The sequence below is a fragment of the Schistocerca cancellata genome, chromosome 7 (assembly GCF_023864275.1).
Source record: "Schistocerca cancellata isolate TAMUIC-IGC-003103 chromosome 7, iqSchCanc2.1, whole genome shotgun sequence".
NCBI lineage: Eukaryota > Metazoa > Arthropoda > Insecta > Orthoptera > Acrididae > Schistocerca > Schistocerca cancellata.
The window spans coordinates 55893116-55907900 of record NC_064632.1 but is presented as its reverse complement, the minus strand read 5'-3'; the positions used below and the strand labels follow the sequence as shown (position 1 = coordinate 55907900).

At 44.8% G+C, this 14785-nt stretch overlaps 1 pseudogene; it reads right to left on the bottom strand.

Moving 5' to 3' along the window:
* Positions 1-9165: 9165 nt before the first annotated feature.
* On the bottom strand, positions 9166-9283 carry LOC126093110 (5S ribosomal RNA; annotated as a pseudogene).
* Positions 9284-14785: the final 5502 nt, after the last annotated feature.

Sequence of the window (14785 nt, the reverse complement as noted above, 5' to 3'; positions counted from 1 at the left end):
GAAAGACCTGAGTCGAAACAAGGCCCCCGGAGTAGACAACATTCCATTGGAACTACTGACGGCCTTGGGAGAGCCAGTCCTGACAAAACTCTACCATCTGGTGAGCAAGATGTATGAAACAGTCGAAATGCCCTCAGACTTCAAGAAGAATATAATAATTCCAATCCCAAAGAAAGCAGGTGTTGACAGATGTGAAAATTACCGAACTATCAGTTTAATAAGTCACAGCTGCAAAATACTAACGCGAATTCTTTACAGACGAATGGAAAAACTGGTAGAAGCCGACCTCGGGGAAGAGCAGTTTGGATTCCGTAGAAATGTTGGAACACGTGAGGCAATACTGACCTTACGACTTATCTTAGAAGAAAGATTAAGAAAAGGCAAACCTACGTTTCTAGCATTTGTAGACTTAGAGAAAGCTTTTGACAATGTTAACTGGAATACTCTCTTTCAAATTCTGAATGTGGCAGGGGTAAAATACAGGGAGCGAAAGGCTATTTACAGCTTGTACAGAAACCAGATGGCAGTTATAAGAGTCAAGGGGCATGAAAGGGAAGCAGTGGTTGGGAAAGGAGTAAGACAGGGTTGTAGCCTCTCCCCGATGTTATTCAATCTGTATATTGAGCAAGCAGTAAGAGAAACAAAAGAAAAATTCGGAGTAGGTATTAAAATTCATGGAGAAGAAGTAAAAACTTTGAGGTTCGCCGATGACATTGTAATTCTGTCAGAGACAGCAGAGAACTTGGAAGAGCAGTTGAACGGAATGGACAGTGTCTTGAAAGGAGGATATAAGCTGAACATCAACAAAAGCAAAACGAGGATAATGGAATGTAGTCGAATTAAGTCGGGTGATGCTGAGGGAATTAGATTAGGAAATGAGACACTTAAAGTAGTAAAGGAGTTTTGCTATTTGGGGAGCAAAATAACTGATGATGGTCGAAGTAGAGAGGATATAAAATGTAGACTGGCAATGGCAAGGAAAGCGTTTCTGAAGAAGAGAGATTTGTTAACATCGAGTATAGATTTAAGTGTCAGGAAGTCATTTCTGAACGTATTTGTATGGAATGTAGCCATGTATGGAAGTGAAACATGGACGGTAAATAGTTTGGACAAAAAGAGAATAGAAGCTTTCGAAATGTGGTGCTACAGAAGAATGCTGAAGATTAGATGGGTAGATCACATAACTAATGTGGAAGTATTGAATAGGATTGGGGAGAAGAGAAGTTCGTGGCACAACTTGACCAGAAGAAGGGATCGGTTAGTAGGACATGTTCTGAGGCATCAAGGGGTCACCAATTTAGTATTGGAGGGCAGCGTGGAGGGTAAAAATCGGAGGGGGATATCAAGAGATGAATACACTAAGCAGATTCAGAAGGATGTAGGTTGCAGTAGGTACTGGGAGATGAAGAAGCTTGCACAGGATAGAGTAGCATGGAGAGCTGCATCAAACCAGTCTCAGGACTGAAGACCACAACAACAACAACTTTCTTCAGCTGAATTTTCTGAACCGTCAGGTGTAAATATTTCTCCAAGATATTTAAATTTCTTCGAATGCTTGATTTCATCTTGTTGTATTTTAATATTAGGAGGCGCGTTTTTGATGTTTGTGATGAATTCAGATTTTTTAAATAGTTTTTTTAGGCCAGTCTTTGCAGCAATTGATTATAGGCTGGACACTTGAACCTTAGCTTCGTCAATATTATTTGCAATAAGTGCCAGATCATCAGCAAAAACCAAACAGTTTCCACTGAGACCTTTTCTTTTGTGTCCAATTTGAATCCCATAACCTGGCGGTACGGTTGTATTCCACTCTCTGTCTTTTCCAGGACACAGGACTGCTGTCATAGTGGCGCTGTATTCCGCTTGTGATCACCCCATCGCAGACATGTGCTGCAAACGCGGAAACCCAACGGGAATTATAGTGTTACGCAGGGTCTGTGAACGAGTATCCTGAAAACGGCGAAGCTGGTCGAGTGCTCACGTGCTACTGTCGTGAGCATCCACTGAAAGAAGTAGGAGGGCAGTGGATCTACCACTAGGCGCTAGATGGCTGGACGTCCACGACTCTTCTCAGATCTTGGGTTCGGAGGATTGTCTGCTCTGTAAAGTAGGATAGATGACGATCCGGGACATCTCTGCTGAAACATTGTCGAACGTGGAGCTCCACAGCAAACCGCCACTACTTCGCCAATTACGACTGCACTGGGTACTGGACCACCGGTGCAAAATGGTTCAGATGGCTCTGAGCACTGGTGGACTTAACATCTGAGCTCATCAGTCCCCTAGAACTTAGAACTACGTAAACCTAACTAACCTAAGGACATCACACACATCCATGCCCGCGGCAGGATTTGAACCTACGACCGTAGCGGTCGCGCGGTTCCAGACTGTAGCGCCTAGAACCTCTCGGCCACAACGGCCGGCTACATGACCTGTGCTTAGACATCTAATGCCACATACCTCCACAACCCTGCCAACAATATTTCGAATTCCTGATACGCGGAATCAGTTATAAATTTCATTTCAAAGGCGGGCAAACCAACTGTTAAGCATGTGGTCTTAACGTTTTGGCTCATCAGTGTATGTCTAGTGTACAGAAAAGGTCGGAAAAAATCGGAAATGACAAATTATCTTCGTAGCGAGGTACAAGCGTGTAAAGTGATTTGTGAAGCTATTTATAAAGATACTAAATACACTCCTGGAAATTGAAATAAGAACACCGTGTATTCATTGTCCCAGGAAGGGGAAACTTTATTGACACATTCCTGGGGTCAGATACATCACATAGGATGCACTGACAGAACCACAGGCACATAGACACAGGCAACAGAGCATGCACAATGTCGGCCTAGTGCAGTGTATATCCACCTTTCCCAGCAATGCAGGCTGCTATTCTCCCATGGAGACGATCGTAGAGATGCTGGATGTAGTCCTGTGGAACGGCTTGCCATGCCATTTCCACCTGGCGCCTCAGTAGGACCAGCGTTCGTGCTGGACCTGCAGACCGCGTGAGACGACGCTTCATCCAGTCCCAAACATGCTCAATGGGGGACAGATCCGGAGATCTTGCTGGCCAGGGTAGTTGATTTACACCTTCTAGAGCACGTTGGGTGGCACGGGATACATGCGGACGTGCATTGTCCTGTTGGAACAGCAAGTTCCCTTGCCGGTCTAGGAATGGTAGAACGATGGGTTCGATGACGGTTTGGATGTACCGTGCACTATTCAGTGTCCCCTCGACGATCACCAGTGGTGTACGGCCAGTGTAGGAGATCGCTCCCCACACCATGATGCCGGGTTTTGGCCCTGTGTGCCTCGGTCGTATGCAGTCCTGATTGTGGCGCTCACCTGCACGGCGCCAAACAAGCATACGACCATCATTGGCACCAAGGCAGAAGCGACTCTCATCGCTGAAGACGACACGTCTCCATTCGTCCCTCCATTCACGTCTGTCGCGACACCACTGGAGGCGGGCTGCACGATGTTGGGGCGTGAGCGGAAGACGGCCTAACGGTGTGCGGGACCGTAGCCCAGCTTCATGGAGACGGTTGCGAATGGTCCTCGCCGATACCCCAGGAGCAACAGTGTCCCTAATTTGCTGGGAAGTGGCGGTGCGGTCCCCTACAGCACTGCGTAGGATCCTACGGTCTTGGCGTGCATCCATGCGTCGCTGCGGTCCGGTCCCAGGTCGACGGGCACGTGCACCTTCCGCCGACCACTGGCGACAACATCGATGTACTGTGGAGACCTCACGCCCCACGTGTTGAGCAATTCGGCGGTACGTCCACCCGGCCTCCCGCATGCCCACTATACGCACTCGCTCAAAGTCCATCAGCTGCACATACGGTTCACGTCCACGCTGTCGCGGCATGCTACCAGTGTTAAAGACTGCGATGGAGCTCCGTATGCCACGGCAAACTGGCTGACACTGACGGCGGCGATGCACAAATGCTGCGCAGCTAGCGCCATTCGACGGCCAACACCGCGGTTCCTGGTGTGTCCGCTGTGCCGTGCGTGTGATCATTGCTTGTACAGCCGTCTCGCAGTGTCCGGAGCAAGTATGGTGGGTCTGACACACCGGTGTCAATGTGTTCTTTTTTCCATTTCCAAGAGTGTAGTACGCAAGCCACAGTACGGTGCGTGGCGAAGGGTGCCCTGTACTACTACTAGTCATTTCCTTTCCTGTTCCACGCACAAACAGAGCAATCGAAAACCACTATCCACATCCCACTATATGAGCCATAATTTCTCGTATCTTATCATTGCGGTCCTAATGCGAAATGTTCGTTGGCGTCGGTAGAATCGCTCTGCAGTCAGCTTCGTATGCCGGTTCTCTAAATTTTCTCAATAGTGTTCCTTGAAAATATCGTCGCCTTCCCTCTAGGGACTCCTCTTTGAGCACCCGTAACATCTCCGCAATACATGCGTGTTGCTACTGGTAACAAGTCTAGCAGCACGCCTCTGGATTGCTTAGTTGTCTTCCCTTGATCCGACCTGGTGCGGGTCCCAAACACTCTAACAATACTCAAGACAAGATCGCACTAGTGTCCTATATGCGGTCTCCTTTACGGATGAACCATATTTTCCCAAAATTCTCCCAATAAACGGAAGTCGACCATTCGCCTAACCCTACCACAGTTCTCATATGCTGATTCCATTTCATATCGCTTTGCAGTGTTAGGTCCAGATATCTAAACGAGGTGACTGTGTTAAGCAGGACACTACTAATGCAGTATCTGAGCATTACAGGTTTGTTTTTCCTTCTCATTTCTACATTTATAGCTAGCTGCCATTAATCATACAAACTAAAAATTTTGTCTAAATAATCTTTTGTCGTCCTACAGTCAGTCAGTTCCGACACTTTGCCGCACACCACAGCATCAGCAAACAACTGTAGATCGCCGCCGACCCTGTCCGCCATATCATCTATGTATACAGAAGGTATCATATGGTACTTCATTGAGGCACTCCTGACGATACCCTTGTCTTTGATGCAAACTCACCATCGAGGACAACATACTAGATTCTATTACTTAAGAAATCTTCGAGCTACCCACACATCTGTAGACTTATTCCATATATTCGCTCCTTCGTCAACAGCCTGCAATGGGGCATCGCGTCAAATAACTTCCGGAAATATACAAATATGGAATCTGCCTCTTGCCGTTCATCCACTGTTTACAGTATATCACCTGAGAAAATGGCAAGCTGACTTTTGCACATGCTGATACGTGGACTTAAGCTTCTCGGTCTCAGGAACTGTATTGCAAGCAATACAATGCTCTTTCTTCAGCAAATGTCCTGTGCATTGCGACGAAATCTTACTCTCTGCCGTGCCGTCCACAAAAGCCGATCTTCCAGGACTCTGCCATAACAGCGCTCCTCCCTGGATCACACAGATCTCAGGGAAGAGTCTCCACGGTTCCCGCATAGATCCATAGAGATACAATCTGCGCGTCCTTACATTCGTTGCGTCCGCCGGCAAGTCGGCTTATTTCAAAGCATTGTCCACCCTGGCTGTCTGCCGTCGTTCTTCGCACGTGTTGGAGCCTGACTTCGACCTCCAACGAATTCTGCTGGGGGCTCTTTATCTGCCGGCCTTTACATGTTCAACCACTGCACTTCCCCTCGCCTACAGCCAAGTACAATGTGCTTTCATGGAAGCTTCTTGTTTAAGTGTACGTGAAATTCAATATAGAAAATAGGAATGTATGTAGTTAAGTGGTCGCAGTCGCTGGTACTTATTCATATTTGGTTTATCATTAGGGATTAATTTATTCTGATTTGATCTGTCTTTTTAATCCAGGTTTTATATTTGCTGTGATATATTTTCGGCAAAAAAGGTCGCACTACGCTGTTAGTCCAGTGAAACTGTCAGAAAAAAAGTCTGTACCTTGCAAAAGGTGGGGTAGAAGATTTTATTTTTTTAACTCGTTCATATTGTTGGAAATGTTAGAAAACCAAGTTTTGCCAACAAAATTTCTCTTGGGAAACCTTCCTGCAGTCCAAAAACGTCGAAAATTTCGGACTTTTTTCAGTTTTTTCAAAATATCTGTTTCATTTTCTCCTATCTATTTTCTTTTTTAAAGAGCACAAAATTCTCTACAAATTTGATATTTACCATTTTTTTCTACTCCCAGTATCTAAGGCGCTACAGCACGTCAAAAATACCATTTTTTTTAAATTTCGAGCAAAGTGGCAAATTACCTAATTTTTGAACACTTTTATTTCAGTTTCTATTTGTGTAGTATAAACATATTACTCATCATGTTATTCATTGGAATTTACCATCTCACTCTGCTGCAGGGCCAGGACCAACAGCACCATATTCAGCAACTACGAACACATTCACATCGGATTGCGTGAAGTTTGTGTTACAATATGTAATACGATTGCATGCAGGTGCCGTACATTTTCTACAGTTGATTGACGTTAATGATCAGTGATAAGAAAAAGTATGTAGGAATTGTTCTTTTGCGGACAAAAGCGTATTTATTCTTTGGCCTTCGTTCCTGTGGAAGATGTGAAGTCAGGTGGATCGAGTAAATTTTTTTTCAATGATGGAGGGTACCTTATCCACAAAGTGACTTGGACTCGAAATGTTTGCTGCAAGTCAATAGCCCAAAGCTATGTTTCTTACCTGCAACGTCATTTTGGATCTCAATTTGCTATTGTATTTGATGGGTATCCATGTGAGGGAGACAAATGTAGCACAAAGAGTGCTGAGAGGATTCGTAGGTCCAAAAAACATTCTTCGGTTGGCGTTGTGGTTGAATCAGAGATTGTGAACCAAGTCCCTCAAGACAAGTTCTTGTACAACGAACGAAACAAGATGCGTTTGATCACACTTCTTAAAAAGGAATTTCTGGAGTGTAGCATTGAATTGCTCCAGGCACAATAAGATGCTGACGTTATGATTGTAACATCTGCCATTTCAAGAACCAAAGATTTGGGAAGTGTTGTCATTGTAGGAGAAGATGTTGACCTGCTTGTGCTCATGACCAGTTTGGGGCAAGGCATTGAAAACTTATTTTTCTTAAAGCCAGGAAGAAGAAATGCAGAAGACGAGTGTTTTTCCACTGCAGCTTACAAGTTTGACAGTGAATATATTCTGTTCACTTACGCCTTTAGCGGATGTGATACAACATCCGCTTTTTTTGGTCACGGAAAAATTAAGTGCTGCAATATTGTTGCGAAAAATGAACACCTAATCTCAGCCCTTTGCACGTTCAATAAACGATATGCTACCCGTGTAGAAATAATAACAGCAGGAGAACAGGTTACTATCGCATCGTATAGTGGAGGTGTCAGCAGTTCCCACACACTAGACCATTTGCGGTACCAGCTATTCGCCAAGTCTGCCACGAAAAGCAAACTGAATCTTGCACGGTTGCCACCTACACAAGATACTGCACAACATCATTCGTTGCGGACTTACCAACAAGTCCAAAGTTGGATGGGAAACTGGAAACCTCCTGAGAAATGGGGATGCAATCACAGTGACCACGGTCTAATACCCGTTATAATGAGCCAAGATCCAGCACCTGAAGCACTTCTTCACATTGTTTCATGCTCATGCAAGCTGAACTGTGGCGGAGCGTGCTCCTGCAGAAAAGCGGGTTTCAAATGTTCTTCAATTTGTAAGAAATGTAGTGGGGTCAACTGTGAAAACGTGCAAAATTTTTATATGAGGACAGTGAAGAAGATGTTATGGAGGATGTTGAGGAAACCGCTGACGAAATCAACGAACTTGCTGAGGCTGACTCGCTGTTTAAAGAAGAGGTCAATCTGGGGTCAACTCTATGTACAGACCCTGAATCCGTAACTCAAGGTATTTCTGGTGACACTGAGGAACCTGGCCCATCAAAACGTTGGAAGTGATGCTCATATCTCTCTCAAGTGCGCTAAAGTGCGATATTACAAATATTGCACACCCAGAACTGTCAACATGTTTTAGTAACTGACAATGCATTTTAATTGTAATAAAGCTACTTATTTTTAATGTCAACTGCGTGGATTTTATACACAAGAATAATTACTTACCTAATTAGGTTGCCTATTGCATTTAATAATAGTTCAGTTTCCTGAGACAAATTATTTTGTGTGTGTGTGTGTGTGTGTGTGTGTGTGTGTGTGTGTATGTATGTATGTATGTCACTTAATGATGTATTTTTATATTTATAGTTTTACAAATACCAGGGCAGAGGTGCCCCATAGTGAACTTGAGGTAGTGATGTAAGAATCACAACTGTAGGATGCCGAGCATTCCTCATGTTGCATGCAGAGAAATTGAATACCTGAAAGTGAGGTGGTAAAATCCAACATATAACATGATGTATAATGTATTTATACTACACAAACAGAAACAGAAAAAATAGTGTTCAAAAATAAGGTATCTTGCTACTATGCTCAAAATTTGAAAAATTGGTATTTTTTTAGGCGCTGTAGCGCCTTAGATATTGGGAGTAGAAAAAAATGGCAAGAATCATATTTGTAGAGACTTTTGTGCTCTTTAAAAGAGAAAATAGACGTTAAAGTGATAGGAGCAAATGAAACTGAGATATTTTGAAAAAACTGAAAAAAGGCCGAAATTTTGCAGGTTTTTTGACTGCAGAAAGTTTTCCAAAGCGAAATTTTGTTAGCAAAACTCGGTTTTCTAATCTTTCCAACCATATGAACGAGTTGAAAAAATAAACTCTTCTACCCCACCTTTTGCAAGGTATATCTGCAATTTGACTGGACTATGTCACGCCTATGTTACAACGACGTAAATGTATAAGGCTATGTTTCTTCCATAGCCATGTTGGTGAGACGCAGACTGCCCAGTGAACGAGCATGTCGTCAGGGGACTCCCTGAATCCTGCCTTCCCATGAATGCTGGCCTTAGCGGACCGTTCTTACGTTTGTCTTCAAGTGCAAATCTGATGTTTGGATCCTTGGGAACTCTGTTATAAGGCAAGCAGGAACTCCGTCTTCAGGCCACAACTGGCCCGACGGGACCATCCGACCGCCGTGTCATCCTCAGCTGAGGATGTCGATAGGAGGGGCGTGTGGTCAGCACACCGCTCTCCCGGTCGTTATGATGGTTTTCTTTGACCGGAGCCGCTACTATTCGGTCGAGTAGCTCCTCAATTGGCATCACGAGGCTGAGTGCACCCCGAAAAATGGCAACAGCGCATGGCGGCCCGGACGGTCACCCACCCAAGTGCCGGCCACGCCCGACAGCGCTTAACTGCGGTGATCTGACGGGAATCGGTGTTTCCACTGCGGCAAGGCCGTTGCCACACTCTGTTACAAGGTGTTCATATAATCAGTCGTGTGTGATATCAGACAGTACATTGGTTTCTGGATCCATGTTTATTAGTATTATCTGCTTGTCTCATTGTCTTCTGCTCGTCCTCCTGTTTACATCTGCAGTAGTCTAACACTCCATTGAACGTTTCAGACTTTGTCGATTAATAGTACCGCACTAAACGCTAGAAAAGAAAATGCAATTTAGGATGAAACTTTTCTGCAGTTGACGTGTAACTCCGCTGGGTGTGTGTATAACAGCCTTTAAGCCAAATCAGACCTGAATTTGTTTTGGAGGAAGGAAAATTTTTCTTCATGTGGTAATGCTGTTCGGAGATTTTTTATTGATTTTGAATGCAAAATTTTTACAAAAATATGTACACTTTCCAAAACACAATTTGTTCAGGTCGCTTCACTTTTTGGACTAAAATAACTAATTACGAGATATTCTCTTTTGTAATAAATAGTGAAACACTCATGCGATAATTACCAAAAAAAATTTCAATAGTAATATTCAGTTATACAGTGAAATATAGCGAGCTGCTGCGCACTGCTACATTGAATTGCTGATATTTTCATAGTGATGCCCAACAGTTGGCAGCACTTGCGCATGATGATGAAGTTGGACGTTTACAAAAGTGTACCTTGTGTTTCCATTGGGAAAAAAATACTTCTTTTGCAGCTGAGACACAGTAAAGGTAATGTACATAACTCTAGCCATAGGGTCTGAAAGTGTTAAATAGGAACCCCCCCCCTCCCTCCAGGATAGCGACTTACACGCCACCACGTCTATTCTGGGACAGTTCTACAGCAATCCCTGTAGTATTATATCTCATCAACATCACTTCGTGTCAATACTCGTCTGGTTACTCAAAGGTTACGACTATGGAACACGCATTACTGTGAGGTTGATTTCGGATAATGAATACAGTAGGTGAAGATTATTAACAAGTTTCGTGTGAGATTTATTATTACATCGATTTGTTAATTGCACTCACAATGGGTCACAGCTGTAAAATAAACTGGTCCCCACTTGCAACAGTGTTAAAAGCTTGGCAGGTTAACTTGCATTTATTCGAAAAGCCATCAGCATTTTGGGAATATCATAATGGTCTACAAGAATAACGGTACTAACAAGTAACCGAGAATCATCCATGTGTACTTCTGTGCAATAAATGAAGTTTTAGAAGAATTCCAACCACCAATTAAAACTACAGTATCGCTACAGCGTGTGTCCAGAGAAACCAGAGTGTTTTGGATACAGGTGCGAAAGCACATGATGTTCCACCCTAATCTTGAGAGTATTCAGTGTACATGAGACCAATGCCAAGAACCAGTCTGCTCACTGGAAAATAATCGACGATCTTAATTCTGCGTTATGCACAGTTACTCTACTGAAGTGAATGCAAAACAATAATACCGAGGTCTGTATTAAAAGCAATGAGCAGGAGTATGACTTCTTAGTAGTACTTCGGGCATGCGTGCGAATATGAAATTCACTCAAGGCCTGATTTGGTAGATATTACACTCTAAGACAAAAAAGCGACGCACCAAGAAGGAACGATCCGAATGGAACAGAAATCATTGGATGTGATGTACATTTAAAGACAATCAAATGATTACAATTTTGCTTTATTCAAGAGAGAGAACTTCACATATTGAGCAAGTTGGTCCACCTCCGGCCCTTAGCACTCCGTCTTCAGGCCACAAGTGGCCCTTCGGGACCATCCGACCACCGTGTCACCCTCAGATGAGGATGTGGATAGGAGGGGCGTGTGGTCAGCACACCGCTCTTCTGGTCATTATGATCGTTTTCTGTGAGCGGAGCCACTACTATTTGGTCGAGTAGCTCCTCAAATGGCATCACGAGGCTGAGAGCGCCCCGAAAAATGACAGCAGCGCATGGCGGCCAGGTTGGTCACCCATCCAAGTGCCGGCCACCCCCGACAGCGCTTAACGTCGGTGATCTGACGGGAACCGGTGTATCTACTGCGGCAAGACCGTTGGCACCTCCAGCCCTTATGAAAGCAGTTATTTGGCTTGGCATTGATTAACAGAAGTGTTGGATATCCTCCTGAGGGATATCGTGCCAAATTCTGCCCCGTTGGTGCGTAAGATCTTCAAAATCCCGGGATAGTTAGAGAGCCCTGCCAGTAACGCTCCAAATGTTCTCAACTGGGGAGAGATTCGGCGACCTTACTGGCCAAAGTAGGCCTTGGTAAGCGCTAGGAAAAGCAGTAGAACCTCTTGCCATGTTTGGGCAGCCATTATCTTGCTGAAATGTAAGCCCAGGATGACTTGCCATGAAGGTCAACAAAACGGGACGTAGAATATCAACTTACCCATTGTGCTATAAGAGTACAGCAGTTGACAACCAAAGGGTTCTTGCCATGAAAAGAAATGGCCCCCCAGACCATCCACTCCTGGTTGTCAGGCCGTATGGCCGGCGGTAGTCAGACTGGTATCCTACTGCCGTCTGCTCCGTCTCCAGACACGTCATACGCGCTGGAGTGGTCTCCAGTGATGAGTCCCGCTACGGACTGAGCCCCAATGACCAGCGAAGACGTCTTTGCAGACGCGCTGGGCAGCGGTGAGATACCCACCTGATTGTCGAATGGTTCAAATGGCTCTGAGCACTATGGGACTTAACTTCTAAGGTCATCAGTCCCCTAGAACTTAGAACTACTTAAACCTAACTAACCTAAGGACATCACACACATCCATGCCCGAGGCGGGATTCTAACCTGCGACCGTAGCGGTCGCGCGGTTCAAGACTGCAGCACCTAGAACCGCTCGGCCACTCTGGCCGGCACCTGACTGTCATCCGCGGCATTATTACAGCTCAGCGGCACGTCGACGATATTCTACGCCGCGTTTTGTTGACCCTCATGGCAAGACATCCTGGGCTTGCATTTCAGCAAGATGGTGCCCGCCCGCTCACGGCGAAAGTTTCTACTGCTTGTCTTCGCATTTATCACATCCTACCTTGGCTAGCGAGGTCACCGTATCTCTCCCCAGCTGAAAACGTTTGGAGTATCATGGACAGGGCCCTCCAACTAGCTCGGGATTTTGACGATCTAACGCGCCGGTTGTACAGCAACTGACAAGATATCCCGCAGGAGGAAACCCAACAACACTATCAATCAATGCCAAGCCGAATAACTGCAAGGACCAGAGATGGACCAACACGTTATTGTCTTTCTGAATTTGTGAAGCACTTTCTCTAGAACAAAGCAAAACTTTAATCATTTGTTCGTATGTACATGTACATGACATTTACCATTTTCTGTCCCATTCGGATGAGTCCTTCGTGGTGCGTCGTTATTGGAGTGTTATCAATTTTATTTACGTCTCACGCGTATTTGCTAGCTTGAAGGGAATACTGAACAGTGGTAGTGAATCTGTCATTAAAGGCAATGAGCAAAGAACTATTTCCTTTGTACTGCTGAGGCCAAGTGTGAATTTTAATCTCACACAAGACATCACTCGAGAAGTGTTAGTTTCAATGCCGCGTCACGTGTCTTTACTCTCCTGAAGGGAATCCCAATCACGTAGAGTGAACATATTGTTGATAGCAATCAGGAAGCTCATGTTACCTTTATACTACTGGGGACACGTGTGAATCTGAATCTAACACAAAGCATCACACGAAAATATTAACAAATTAGCACACGCATATAGTCACACTCGGAACTAATAACTACTATTGTTCTTATCATTCAGTCGCTGAAAGGGAGTGATTTATTATTACACAGTGCCCAGTTACGTTGATGTGACAACCTGTCGATAGCCTAAATAATCTCCTTTTGTAGTGCGGACCGCTGCGAGACGAGCAGGAAGACAGTCAGTGGGGTTCTGAGAGTCACGTTGCAATGTCCTGATGCTAGATGCCATCGTGCCGAGGAAGAATTAATTGCCTGCAGGGGTGCACTTGGTCCTCAAGAATAGATGCCTACTTGTGTTGATCCACAGGGTCTTCCAGAATGACGAGATAGCCCAGAGAACGCCACGAAAACATTCCCCCGACCATAACGCACGTAGGGTGTTTGGTTTCAGACGTTTCTCGCCGTACATGCCAACGACCATCTGTCCGATGGAGCGTAAAATATGATTCATCTTAATAGGATACCTAACGCCAATCAGCGGACGCCTAGTTGCGGTATTTGAGAGCAAATCCTACCATGAGTGTATGAACTAGCCGCCTGCTGTGGAGGGACGTACGCAGAAACACTGACTGAACTGTCGCTGAGGGAAGACTATTGATAGCCCCCTGGTTCATGTGGGCACTCAATTGCACGACAGTTGGCCAGCTACTTGCCTGTACACATCTCTGCAGTAGTCGTTTACCCCTGTCGTTTATGGCCCATGGTACACCTGAGTTGCCTCGACGCCGGTTTTAGATAGCGCCATTTTGCCACGCACCATTTACTTTAACACGCCTGCACGCGAACAGTTAAAAAAATTAGCCGTTTCGGGAAAGCCTCCACCTTTGGCCTCAAATTCAGTATAGTGTCCTTTTCCACATTACAACAAGGAATGCACTGTTTCCGCGAACTCTTCCCCCCCCCCCTCCCCCACACTTTATGTAATCTCCATTGCTACTGCTTCCACCTGTCGATTGTGAGTGGTTACTGCACGTTAACATCGAACATGGACGATGGTCAAATTAACGTCACTGAACTAAGTATTAACTTACTTCAAAGCAATATGAACACCTTCACAATACCATAGAAGCGAGAACTGCATCCTCTCCGTTTGAGTCTCGGAGGAAGAATAATCATAGACGATGCCGCTTGTTCCGTTCCTCGACCACCCGGAAGGTGGAGAGGCAGCCTGAATCTCAAAGATGACCAGTGGTCCCCTCGCGATCTCAGTTGTACTTACATTAAAAAACTAGAAACACGCCTCGATTGCAAAAAAACACCTAGTGTTAACCTAGGTTTCGGCGTAGATAACACCACCTTCTTCAGAACAATAAAACCCACAAGTGCCTAAGAAGATCTTTGTTAATGGTTAAAAGAACACCATAGCTATACATTTATAAACGAAAAAAAGGAAAACACAAACAGTACATGTGTACAAAGTCTAAACCGTTACTTAACTTAATGGTGTAACCTCCACCTCACACCGGCCTATGTTAGATGGGTCATGACCCGCCATAACCTGCAGCTACAAATGGTCGCTCACTTACACGCCCGAACCGCTACCTATGCACATGCGCAAGACAAGGGAAGTTACTTGAGTGCTCATACGTAAAAGTTTATACATGGGTCGTGGCTAAATAGCCCTTATATTCCCAACCGTGGATCAATGTATATTAAGGAATAGAGTGGATAGAATAAGTGACGAGCTAAATAGGAGATGAAGCTTAAAAATAACCGCACACGGTTGCTTATGCTAGGAAAGAAACATATATGAAGCTACTTATGACAACAGGAGGAAGTCTTAAAAACTATTCTTAAAGCAAATAGTTAGCCTGGGGGGGGGGGGGGGG